General features: G+C 35.6%; 1 long non-coding RNA gene across 2 annotated transcripts in view; it reads right to left on the minus strand.

The window, feature by feature from the left end:
* LOC139780046 (uncharacterized) overlaps window positions 1-7,993 on the minus strand; it is a 32,815-nt gene extending 24,822 nt beyond the window's left edge. The window contains exons 1-3 of one of the 2 annotated variants that reach the window (XR_011720092.1): window positions 7,642-7,993; window positions 6,805-6,932; window positions 3,099-3,214 (exon numbers count right to left, since the gene is read on the minus strand). This is a non-coding gene — a long non-coding RNA (uncharacterized lncRNA). The remainder of the gene's footprint in view (window positions 1-3,098; window positions 3,215-6,804; window positions 6,933-7,641) is intronic. The other variant, XR_011720091.1, reaches the window with a different exon arrangement.
* Window positions 7,994-9,271: the final 1,278 nt, after the last annotated feature.

Consider the following 9,271-nt stretch of genomic DNA (forward strand, 5'->3'; position numbering starts at 1 on the left):
TTTTATGGAGTGTTGTTTATTTTGTATCACAGTTAATCACACAGTAGCCGCAGATTTCTTATTTGTCACAGGCAAGTTTACTAAAACTGGTGAAAGTTCAATTGATTCAATTGATCAACCGAACAGCATGGAAGTTCTATCAGTTACTGATCAATATAAAACTGAATAAAACTGGACCAATATTGACCAGTTCTTTTAATCAGTAACTGGTATAACTGTTTCTTTTATCAGTAACTTGTTTCAATAAACTGATCGTGCTGTCATCAGTTTCAATAATCAGTTATCCAGCAGTTAGTGCCCAGTTTTTTTAATCAGTAACTGGTATAACTGTTTCTTTTATCAGTAACTTGTTTCAATAAACTGATCGTGCTGTCATCAGTTTCAATAATCAGTTATCCAGCAGTTAGTGCCCAGTTTTTTTAATCAGTAACTGGTATAACTGTTTCTTTTATCAGTAACTTGTTTCAATAAACTGATCGTGCTGTCATCAGTTTCAATAATCAGTTATCCACCAGTTAGTGCCCAGTTTTTTTATCAGTTTTGACTGCATTTTTTCTTAAGGGTATGTCTATTGCAAGGTTACATAATTCAGCTGCATACTTGATTAACGCAATAGTAATTATTGTCCAAAGCTTTTGTCTTATCCCTTCCATACCGCCCAGATGCCCTGTATAGAAAAAATCTTCCTCTAGAGGTTTCAAAATTTTCATCGTAATTAGAAGGACATAGTCTAGAATTATTAAAAACTTTTGCCATTAAAAACCAAAAATGGTTTGTTTTATACAATTGATGTAGTCCAAACATATCATCTAAGATGGCCCCGAATAAATAGACTAATGCATGTCGAAATTTCAGATTCCATTTGGCTAGATCTAAATTAAATATCTCAAGGTCTTCACCTTGTTTTCTTGCAGTGTCTGTGAGACGTCTCATTTGTTGAATCTCTCCATCTGTCATGGTTTGTACTGGAATGTACTTCATGACTTGCTTTGCGATGTTATGTTCCATAGATGTTTGAACTAGTCGTTGTAAGTAAGTTTGTTTTACAAATAATCTCCCTGACACCTTTAATTCTTGTTCTTTTCTACATAGAACTGCTGTTGTATCATATGGATTAAAGTAGTTTTTATTTATGTCAAATATTTTTCTTTCTAACTCATATTCATCTCTTTGAAGAAATCTTTCTATAACTCTAGTTGGTTTAATTGGACCATATGTCCTAGGTTTCTTTATCCCATATAGATGTTTAAAAGCACATGTATCATATGGAGTAAACCACTGGTCGAAATCTGCAGCAGCTGCGGAATCTTTCAATAATTCAGTTGTATCAGGACTGTAATCGTAATCAAATATCTTGTCAAATTTAATTTGATTCCAAATGTTGTAATCATTCTCAAATCTTCTTCCAGGATAAATGTTATTTTTATACATTTGATTTAATTCGTTCGGACATGCTTTTAATGGAGGCCATTTCCTTTTCTTTTGGTAATACTCTTTAATAAAGTCTCTTATGAATATACCTGTAGCACATTTAACGATTTTTAAATCAATACCAACTTTTTGGGTCCCATGTTCTCTTACTGTGGAAAAGCCGTCCAATATATCCAAACAGGGATGTCCAAAATGCTTGACTATTCCTGTCATTTCAATGTATAATTTAAGGAAATTTTTATCACGTGAATGTGGTATTAAAATTTGAGGTATTGACATTTGAAATTCTGATAAAATTTCATTAATAGATTCTTTTGTGTGAATTGAATAATTTATCAAATCCTAAATCATTTTCACTGTCATTTATTGTAAATCCAATTATCATTGATTCCCAAGTAGATAATATCTTGTATACTTGCTGTCCTAAAATTGACCTGAGTTCTTCAAAACATTTAATTAGAGAATTACCTAATTCATTCATTGAATATTTATATTTATTATCTAAATCAGCAATCTTCCAATAAAGTTTTAAAGAAAACCTACTTTGATAAATATCAAGAACACATAACAATAGATTTGTTGGTGCAATACAATATCCATGTTCTGGGCATTCAAAGAAAAAGATATCTCTTTCAGCTTTAATATTACGAATTCCAATAGTCTCTCCAAATTGAACTTTTGTTAAACAAAGTTTGTCTTTAATATTTTCTACTTTTTTCATTATCACAAAATCCTCATATAATTCTTTATCATTAAGTAATTCATTATAGATACGATCAATTTTCTCATCTAACTTTTTCTCTTGAAAAGAAGAAAAACTATTCTCTAAAAAATTTGCTAATTGTATCCTATATCCTGGCTTAGATGTTTTCCATAATTTTTTGTAGCATTTGAATGTTTCCCGCTTATCAATTTTCTCATCTTTAATAAAGTTATGTAAACAATTATATGGATTATCACAATTCTTATATATATCCTTATCAATATTATGATTAATCATATAATTTTTAAGTGAAATGTGTCTTTTGCAGAAAAAATTGTCATATTTTAAAAAGAAATTCACAATCATCATTTGTGATTGGTGCAGCCAAATGATTAGATATATAACTACCCTGATCTTGTTTGTGGCTTGTCTCATATTTAAATTCTTCATATTGGATATCATAATCGGGATTGAAAAATGCCATGTTCAAATGGTCTATAAAAAATGTGATAACCACATCTAGGGCAATCAATAACAAGAGCCCCGTTAACAACCCTTATTCTTACTGATATAATTAATCTACAAAAAGAAATAATTGTGCCGCAATTTGGACATATAAATGTAACAAAGGGAAGGTCCGTAGTGACTGTTCCTCCGCCTGAGACTGGTTTAATAACTATATACTATCCAATCCAAAAGTTTTCTTTTTTCGATTATAATGATCATTTATATGTGAGTCTATTTTGATATTATAAACATTTGAATCAATTTCTTTTAATATATAGGGGAGACCGAGGCTAAAAGGTGTAGTTTAAGTATTAAAAGAGGCATATTTAAATAATCATTATATGACATCTGTGCTACTACTTTTTAGATTTTCAAATTTTGAAGTTATATTGACATCATTTTACTAGGCTATTTTTACTGGGATTTTAACATATTGAAATAAATAAATAATATTTACCTTATTTCAGATAATATTGATTTTAAAATCGATATTGGTACGTTAACTTTTTCTTCTTCCTCGTTTACTGAATCCTTGTTTAAGACATTTTCGTTATTTTTTTTTGGAACTTGCAGCTGAAAATTATCAAAAATATATTTTAAAAGAAATACCTACAGATTTCTCTAAACATTTTTACGTAAAATGTTGATATTTAATTATTTAAAGTATGAAAACTCTCTATTAAATTAAATATATAAATGTGTAAAACTTAAATTAAATGTATATAATTATTATTATAAATAATTTGGAAACTTGAGTTTGTCAATTATATTTTTAATATCCCTTCGTGTAAAGAAATTTTAAACACAATCGGATTTTAAATATTTTATTCAACTATAATATATTCAATGTTAATGGTTGTTAAGGATCGAACATAGCAATCTCGATGTAAGCATCGGGCCGCGAGGCTGACCGCTACGTGCCTGCCGTCAGTCTCGTGGCACGTATTCGATCCGGGGTTGTCGATCACACCGCCCCGCGTGGTTGATCACGCGTCGATGCCGCCCCACGCACAGGTGCGAGCATGCCGGCGAGAATCGGAGCACGGCGCAACTCCGGACACGCGCAGTGTCTTTGTTCGCGATAACTGCGCCCCTCGCGCAACGCCGACAATCATCGGATCAATCGGAGAGCGCCGCGTTCCGGATCTCTCCCCCGTTTCCGTCTCTCGAGAACTCTCCTGGCGGAAGAGAACGGCCTCGTGGCAGACTCGTTTCGCACGTCTCCAAATCAAGTGATTTCGGCAAAACGGCAAATATTCTGTGTGCGTGGTTTCTCCACCGATTCATGCGCGGCATTGCCGCCCAATAAGTTGTTAAAAGTGCGTGATTGTCAAGGAACCCGAGACGTTCTTTAACACGTGCCCCTCCGCTCAACCGGGAGAAGCACGACTCCATATACTCCGAGTCGCCAAGAGCGGTCAACTGCTATCTTCGAGGGTGACCTTCCTGCTCACGAGGTGAGCTCGCCTCCGATCACTATTATCGCGTCGCGTTCGCGATCGTCGTCTGCCTCGTGGACAAGATCTCCGTCGCAAGGGCATCAAGTCGATGCTCTTGCAAGATTTCCGTATCGCGTTTGCGGCAGACAACAGATGAATCAAGATTTTCGATCGATTCGAATTCTGACAGTGTACGTGAAAAGGTCGTTCGACATCGAGCCCCGATGCAATTCATTACTGGCCACGGAAGTCGTTCTCTTATTATGTCGAGACTCTGGTATTCGTCGATTCTTAGTATGTGTATACAGATGGTCTATTTTTCACACAAATGAAATACTTTTATCACACGTACGTTTGCCAAGTGACTTCTTAAGCTCCGAATATGAACAGTAGACGGAAAACATTGGCCACCATAGGGGCATTCCCTATGTGGCCCCGAGTTCGAGTCCCGGTAGCTCCGTTAATTTTTTTTGTCTCTTACAGTTATATGAATTTTACACAAAATTTCCCGTTTATTCTTACATTAAGATTAATTATTCTTCAGGCTGATCTTGTTCATCAGCCAACCGTTCGCGGATTGAAGCTTCGTCAGTCATCCGTTCGACTAAGGCCTCATATTCGTCTAAATCACCCACGACGTAATTGTCATCATTTCCAAATAAAATAAGATTAAAACTGCAAATTATTAAAGTTAATATTTAACAAGCAACATATTATTGGAGGAGGAGGAGGTAACTAAAATCTATAGTTTACGTCACGTACACTATAGCATTTTAGTTAACTAGAGTGAATTTTGGAACGCAGCCCAGATGGTACTGGTGAAGGGGAGGGGATGTTCTTCGTGCAGTTACAAGCACAAGCACGTGGTCGTGAGCATTCACAATTCACAATTCACATTGTTCACAAGCCGCTCCGATCTCAGATCACAAAGAGACAGGGTTGGGACGGTTGGGTAAGTTAATTTTTTTTAACTAACAAGGGAACCTCGCATACCCGAAAAAAAGTCGTGATTTTACGATAGATCACGAAACGTTTTCTGTTGCAACTTTACGATAAGATACATTTTGAATCATCTATCGTTGATACATGATTAATAATTGTAGGTTTTTTTTAAGTTGCTATTCACATATTTCATTCATAACTGTTCTAAGAAAGAATTTTCACCAATTTAATTAATTTTATTTCTATCTATTAATGATATTCATTTAATTTATTTATATTTATGAAATAAAAATTTTCTAAAATGTAGTTTCATAAAAAATATATACGCATTTTATATGCAATATACATAAAAATTACTTCACGTCAAATATTAATGTTATTTTTTACAAGTTTTTCATTTTATCAGTTATAATTTTTTGAAGCACCATTGTTTCGTGCTCGGCCGGAGATTGGGAAAGAATTTCTATGAATTTAATGTTGTAGTATTAACACAAGAAAATTCAAAGACGAATAACCCTTACGAAAAAATACTAATCGAGTGTAAACGTTCAAATGTAGGTGTTTCATGAAGGTTACACTCAATTTGATAGTCATTTCGGTCCGTCAACGTAAATAAAAATAATGTATTTACTGATTTTACTTGTATTATTATGTGTTTTTCAATAGCATCTATGCAGTGAGGAAGATTCCATTTTTCATTAAATTCATCCGCTATACGCAACCAGTCTTTTCTACTCAAAATAATGGTTCTGAGTAAGTTCTGAGTAAGTTTTTTCTGAATAAGTAAGGCTTATGGTATTGGTTTTTTTTTTAATTTGTTGTAAGGCTTTTTTTCCGCTGAATCTATATTTGATTTCTATAACGTATATTACCACTTCTAATTCTAAAACGATATCCGGTCTGCCTTGACTAGAAGCTGATTCGCTATACATTTTCATTTTCTATTTGACACACATAATATATATACATTAATGTAGATTGTGCCTCACTGCGTTGCACGTTACTTTTTTTTACAATAACAGTGAAAGTTTTATAAATATTTTATAGTATTAAAAAATGCATATAAAAGATAATCAGTTCCTTCGTGTGACTTAAATTCTTATTATCTTACGGAAAAATGTCATGTTGTTTTCAAAAAGAAAACAAAAAAAAATGATCCAAAGATCTAAATTTTCAAACACCTTCTAGGAGATGAATTAAACAATGAATGTTATACAAAGAATTTCTTCCGTATATATTTATGCAGTAGGAAACAAATGATTCTAACAATTTTTGTGCTTTGCTAATCTTAACGTCGTTCACTTTTGGCTTAATTAAGAGGCTAGCGAATAACGCAGTAATTTAAAAATATGTAATTCTGTTGTCGTTTCCGAATAAATCTAAGAGTACTGTAGTTGAAATATACAATAAGAACTGCCGAAATTCAGTAGCGTTGAATCGGTAACACTCACCTAAACTTCTCGTGCGAACTCTTTTGGACAACTACCTGTAGCTATTGTTAATAGTAAACGCTCGGAAATATACCTTTTTGTTTATATTTAGTGCTCTTGGTTTAAATTTTCCACCAATTCATGCAGCCAGTAAAATTTTTTTTAACAACACCAAGGCACACTGAATGCATGAAGTCGTTAGGGACTTGACTTACCAATCCTATAGGTAAATCGTGGAAAGTCGAAATACCATTATGATGCTGGTTGTCATTGTTCCGAATATGAGTTTTTATTATACTTTGCTCAACACAATCAAATAAAATAATAATTAATAAAAGTAATAATTACTCACAAAAATCTATTAGTTTTGTTTCTCGTTCAGGCGATTTCATCAGGTCGAATATATCTATTTCGCTTTCAAATAGCACAATGTCATCAAAATCTTCGTCTTCCATTGATCTTGAAGAGCTCGGTGCAAGTCTAGAATTATATTGTATGATTAATTAAATAGACAACACGATAAGAAAAGTAATTTCTAAAATTATAAAACAATGATTTTGATCGCGATACTTCGTTTATTTTAATTAAAATATCGAAATAAAGTTAACAAAAGTTTCGCTCGACGAAGCAACAGCTAAATAATTTCAAACGGCCAATTTCGAGCTATTACCAGACGTTCAATATACTTCTGACTCCAACATGACTAATTGTCCAATTACTTGGGTGAGACCGGATTAATATAAATTGTGGCGTTGGATCGAATTGATTCGTTTTGTTCGTAGAATAATGCGATATATTATAATGCGTTTTTCTTTATAATTTTTATTGTTCTGAAGAAGGCCAAGTAAGGCACGAAACGTAAACAAGTCTGTATACTATTATTGAATGTATTAAATATTTTTCTAACATTTGGTAATAGCTCGAAATTGGCCGTTTGAAATTATTTATCGAAATAAAGACATGTGGAGAAGGATGAAAGATCAAAGATGTATGTTTATACAAATATACATAAAGTTACTGGTACAATTTTTATAATTGTTGGCGATTCTCGTTTCCGGGCGTAACTCCGGTTCGCCAATTAGCGTAAGACGCCGGGTTCGACCCCGACAGGGATCAGGAGTGCGGTGAAGAGAAAGACACTTGTGTTCGTGGAGGAAAGCACAAAATATATTTTAACGTCGGTACGTACAAAGTTCTGGTGAACGCACTCGTGATGTGAGCGCGACACTATGCGCGCATGTGACTCGGTAGCGCTGAGTACGTGACGCGGGTATGGTCAACGGTTGCTGTGGCGAGCGCAATTGGAAGCGCTCTTTGCAGCTAGCACTTAATGCACGCACTTGGAGCGTTTTACAGTTGTTGCGCTCGTGTTCGAAGCGCACAAGACGCGAGATAGTCTATCGAGCGCGGCAGCGATACAGATGATCGAGCGCACACGCGTAGGTTCACCGCTCACGGTGGCGAGAGTGAATTGCACTGACGGCGCGATAGAATGGGGCTCTGAACGAGCAGCAGGACCCGTGTGCACGACGGCAATTGTGTAACCGCGTGAAACGGGGAAACTGTTAACGGATGCACGGCGGTATGCGACCTCGTGAACCGGAGTATGAATTTCTACTGACTTAGACCGGAGCTCTCGCCGGGCGCACGACGCGTATCGACCAATCACTTGCGTTTTGGATCATGCGATCACGGCATGACAGGATCGATACGCGTCGGGAGAAACTTCGCGGTTAGACTTGACGGGGGGAGCGGCGCGAAATCCCTTCGTTCGGAGGGCGACTGAGGGATGGCGTTACCGGTACGGCATTGATCCGCGATCGCGACGGAAAGAAATTACGGAACAATAATAAAAAAAATATAACTAATAAACTAATTATACTAAGTAATCAGTAATTATATTGAAAAATTTTTCGATTATGTAATCAATGTATCTGAGTAATCAGATTGAATATTCTTCTGATTTACGCAATCAGTACTTAAAGTGAACTAATTTTCAAATTGTATGCGAGCACTCTCATAAATATTTTTTCATTTATACGATGCTGCTACTAATAAATTATACTAGATAATAACAAAAGTATATTCACTATTTATGCATTGCGACTTGAGAATAATTTGGCATGTAGAATCCTCTCAAACAATTTAGAGAGCTTGCACAAGTTGGCTATGGGCCTTGTGTCAGAAGGAGAAGCGGGAGACTTGACTTTGGGCAGCGGGCGAAGTATGGCTCGTTTCCACAGGGACGGAAAGTGAGTGAGTTTGAGACAACTATTGAAGAGTGAGGTTAGGAGATTACCAATACAAGGCAGGGCTAAGGCTATGGCGTAAAGTGGTAGTTGATCGCAACCTGAAGCGAAGGAAACGGAAGATGAGGAAACTAGAGTGCATAGATCATCACTGGTTACCTGAGAAAAACTGAAAAGTGGTGTATCCGGTGTTATAGATGAGATAATATCAGAAAATTGAGATTGGGAACATGAAGGAAAGCAGTTGGAAATAGAGGCATAATGAGCATTGAGAGTATCACGTGAAAAGAAGTTAAGCGGTGAGGACAAGGGCGACTCGACAAGGCCGAGATTAGCAAGCTCACGCCACAACCTGGATGGGTCTGAAATTGCGCTTAATCTGGCCATATTAAAGTGCTCCCTGGCTTGTCTCAAATCATCAGTGAGACCATTCCTATACTGCTTGTAGATATGAAAATCTAGAACGCTACCAGATCTACGAGCAATATTGTATAGACGATTGCGATGCCGAATTCTGCAAGCAAGAACATCAGTGAGCCAAGGCGCATATGGACGAGTCACACAAAAGGT

Source organism: Temnothorax nylanderi, unplaced genomic scaffold (assembly GCF_030848795.1).
Source record: "Temnothorax nylanderi isolate EJ_2023f unplaced genomic scaffold, tnyl_v1.0 TNYL_tig0259_pilon, whole genome shotgun sequence".
Lineage (NCBI taxonomy): Eukaryota > Metazoa > Arthropoda > Insecta > Hymenoptera > Formicidae > Temnothorax > Temnothorax nylanderi.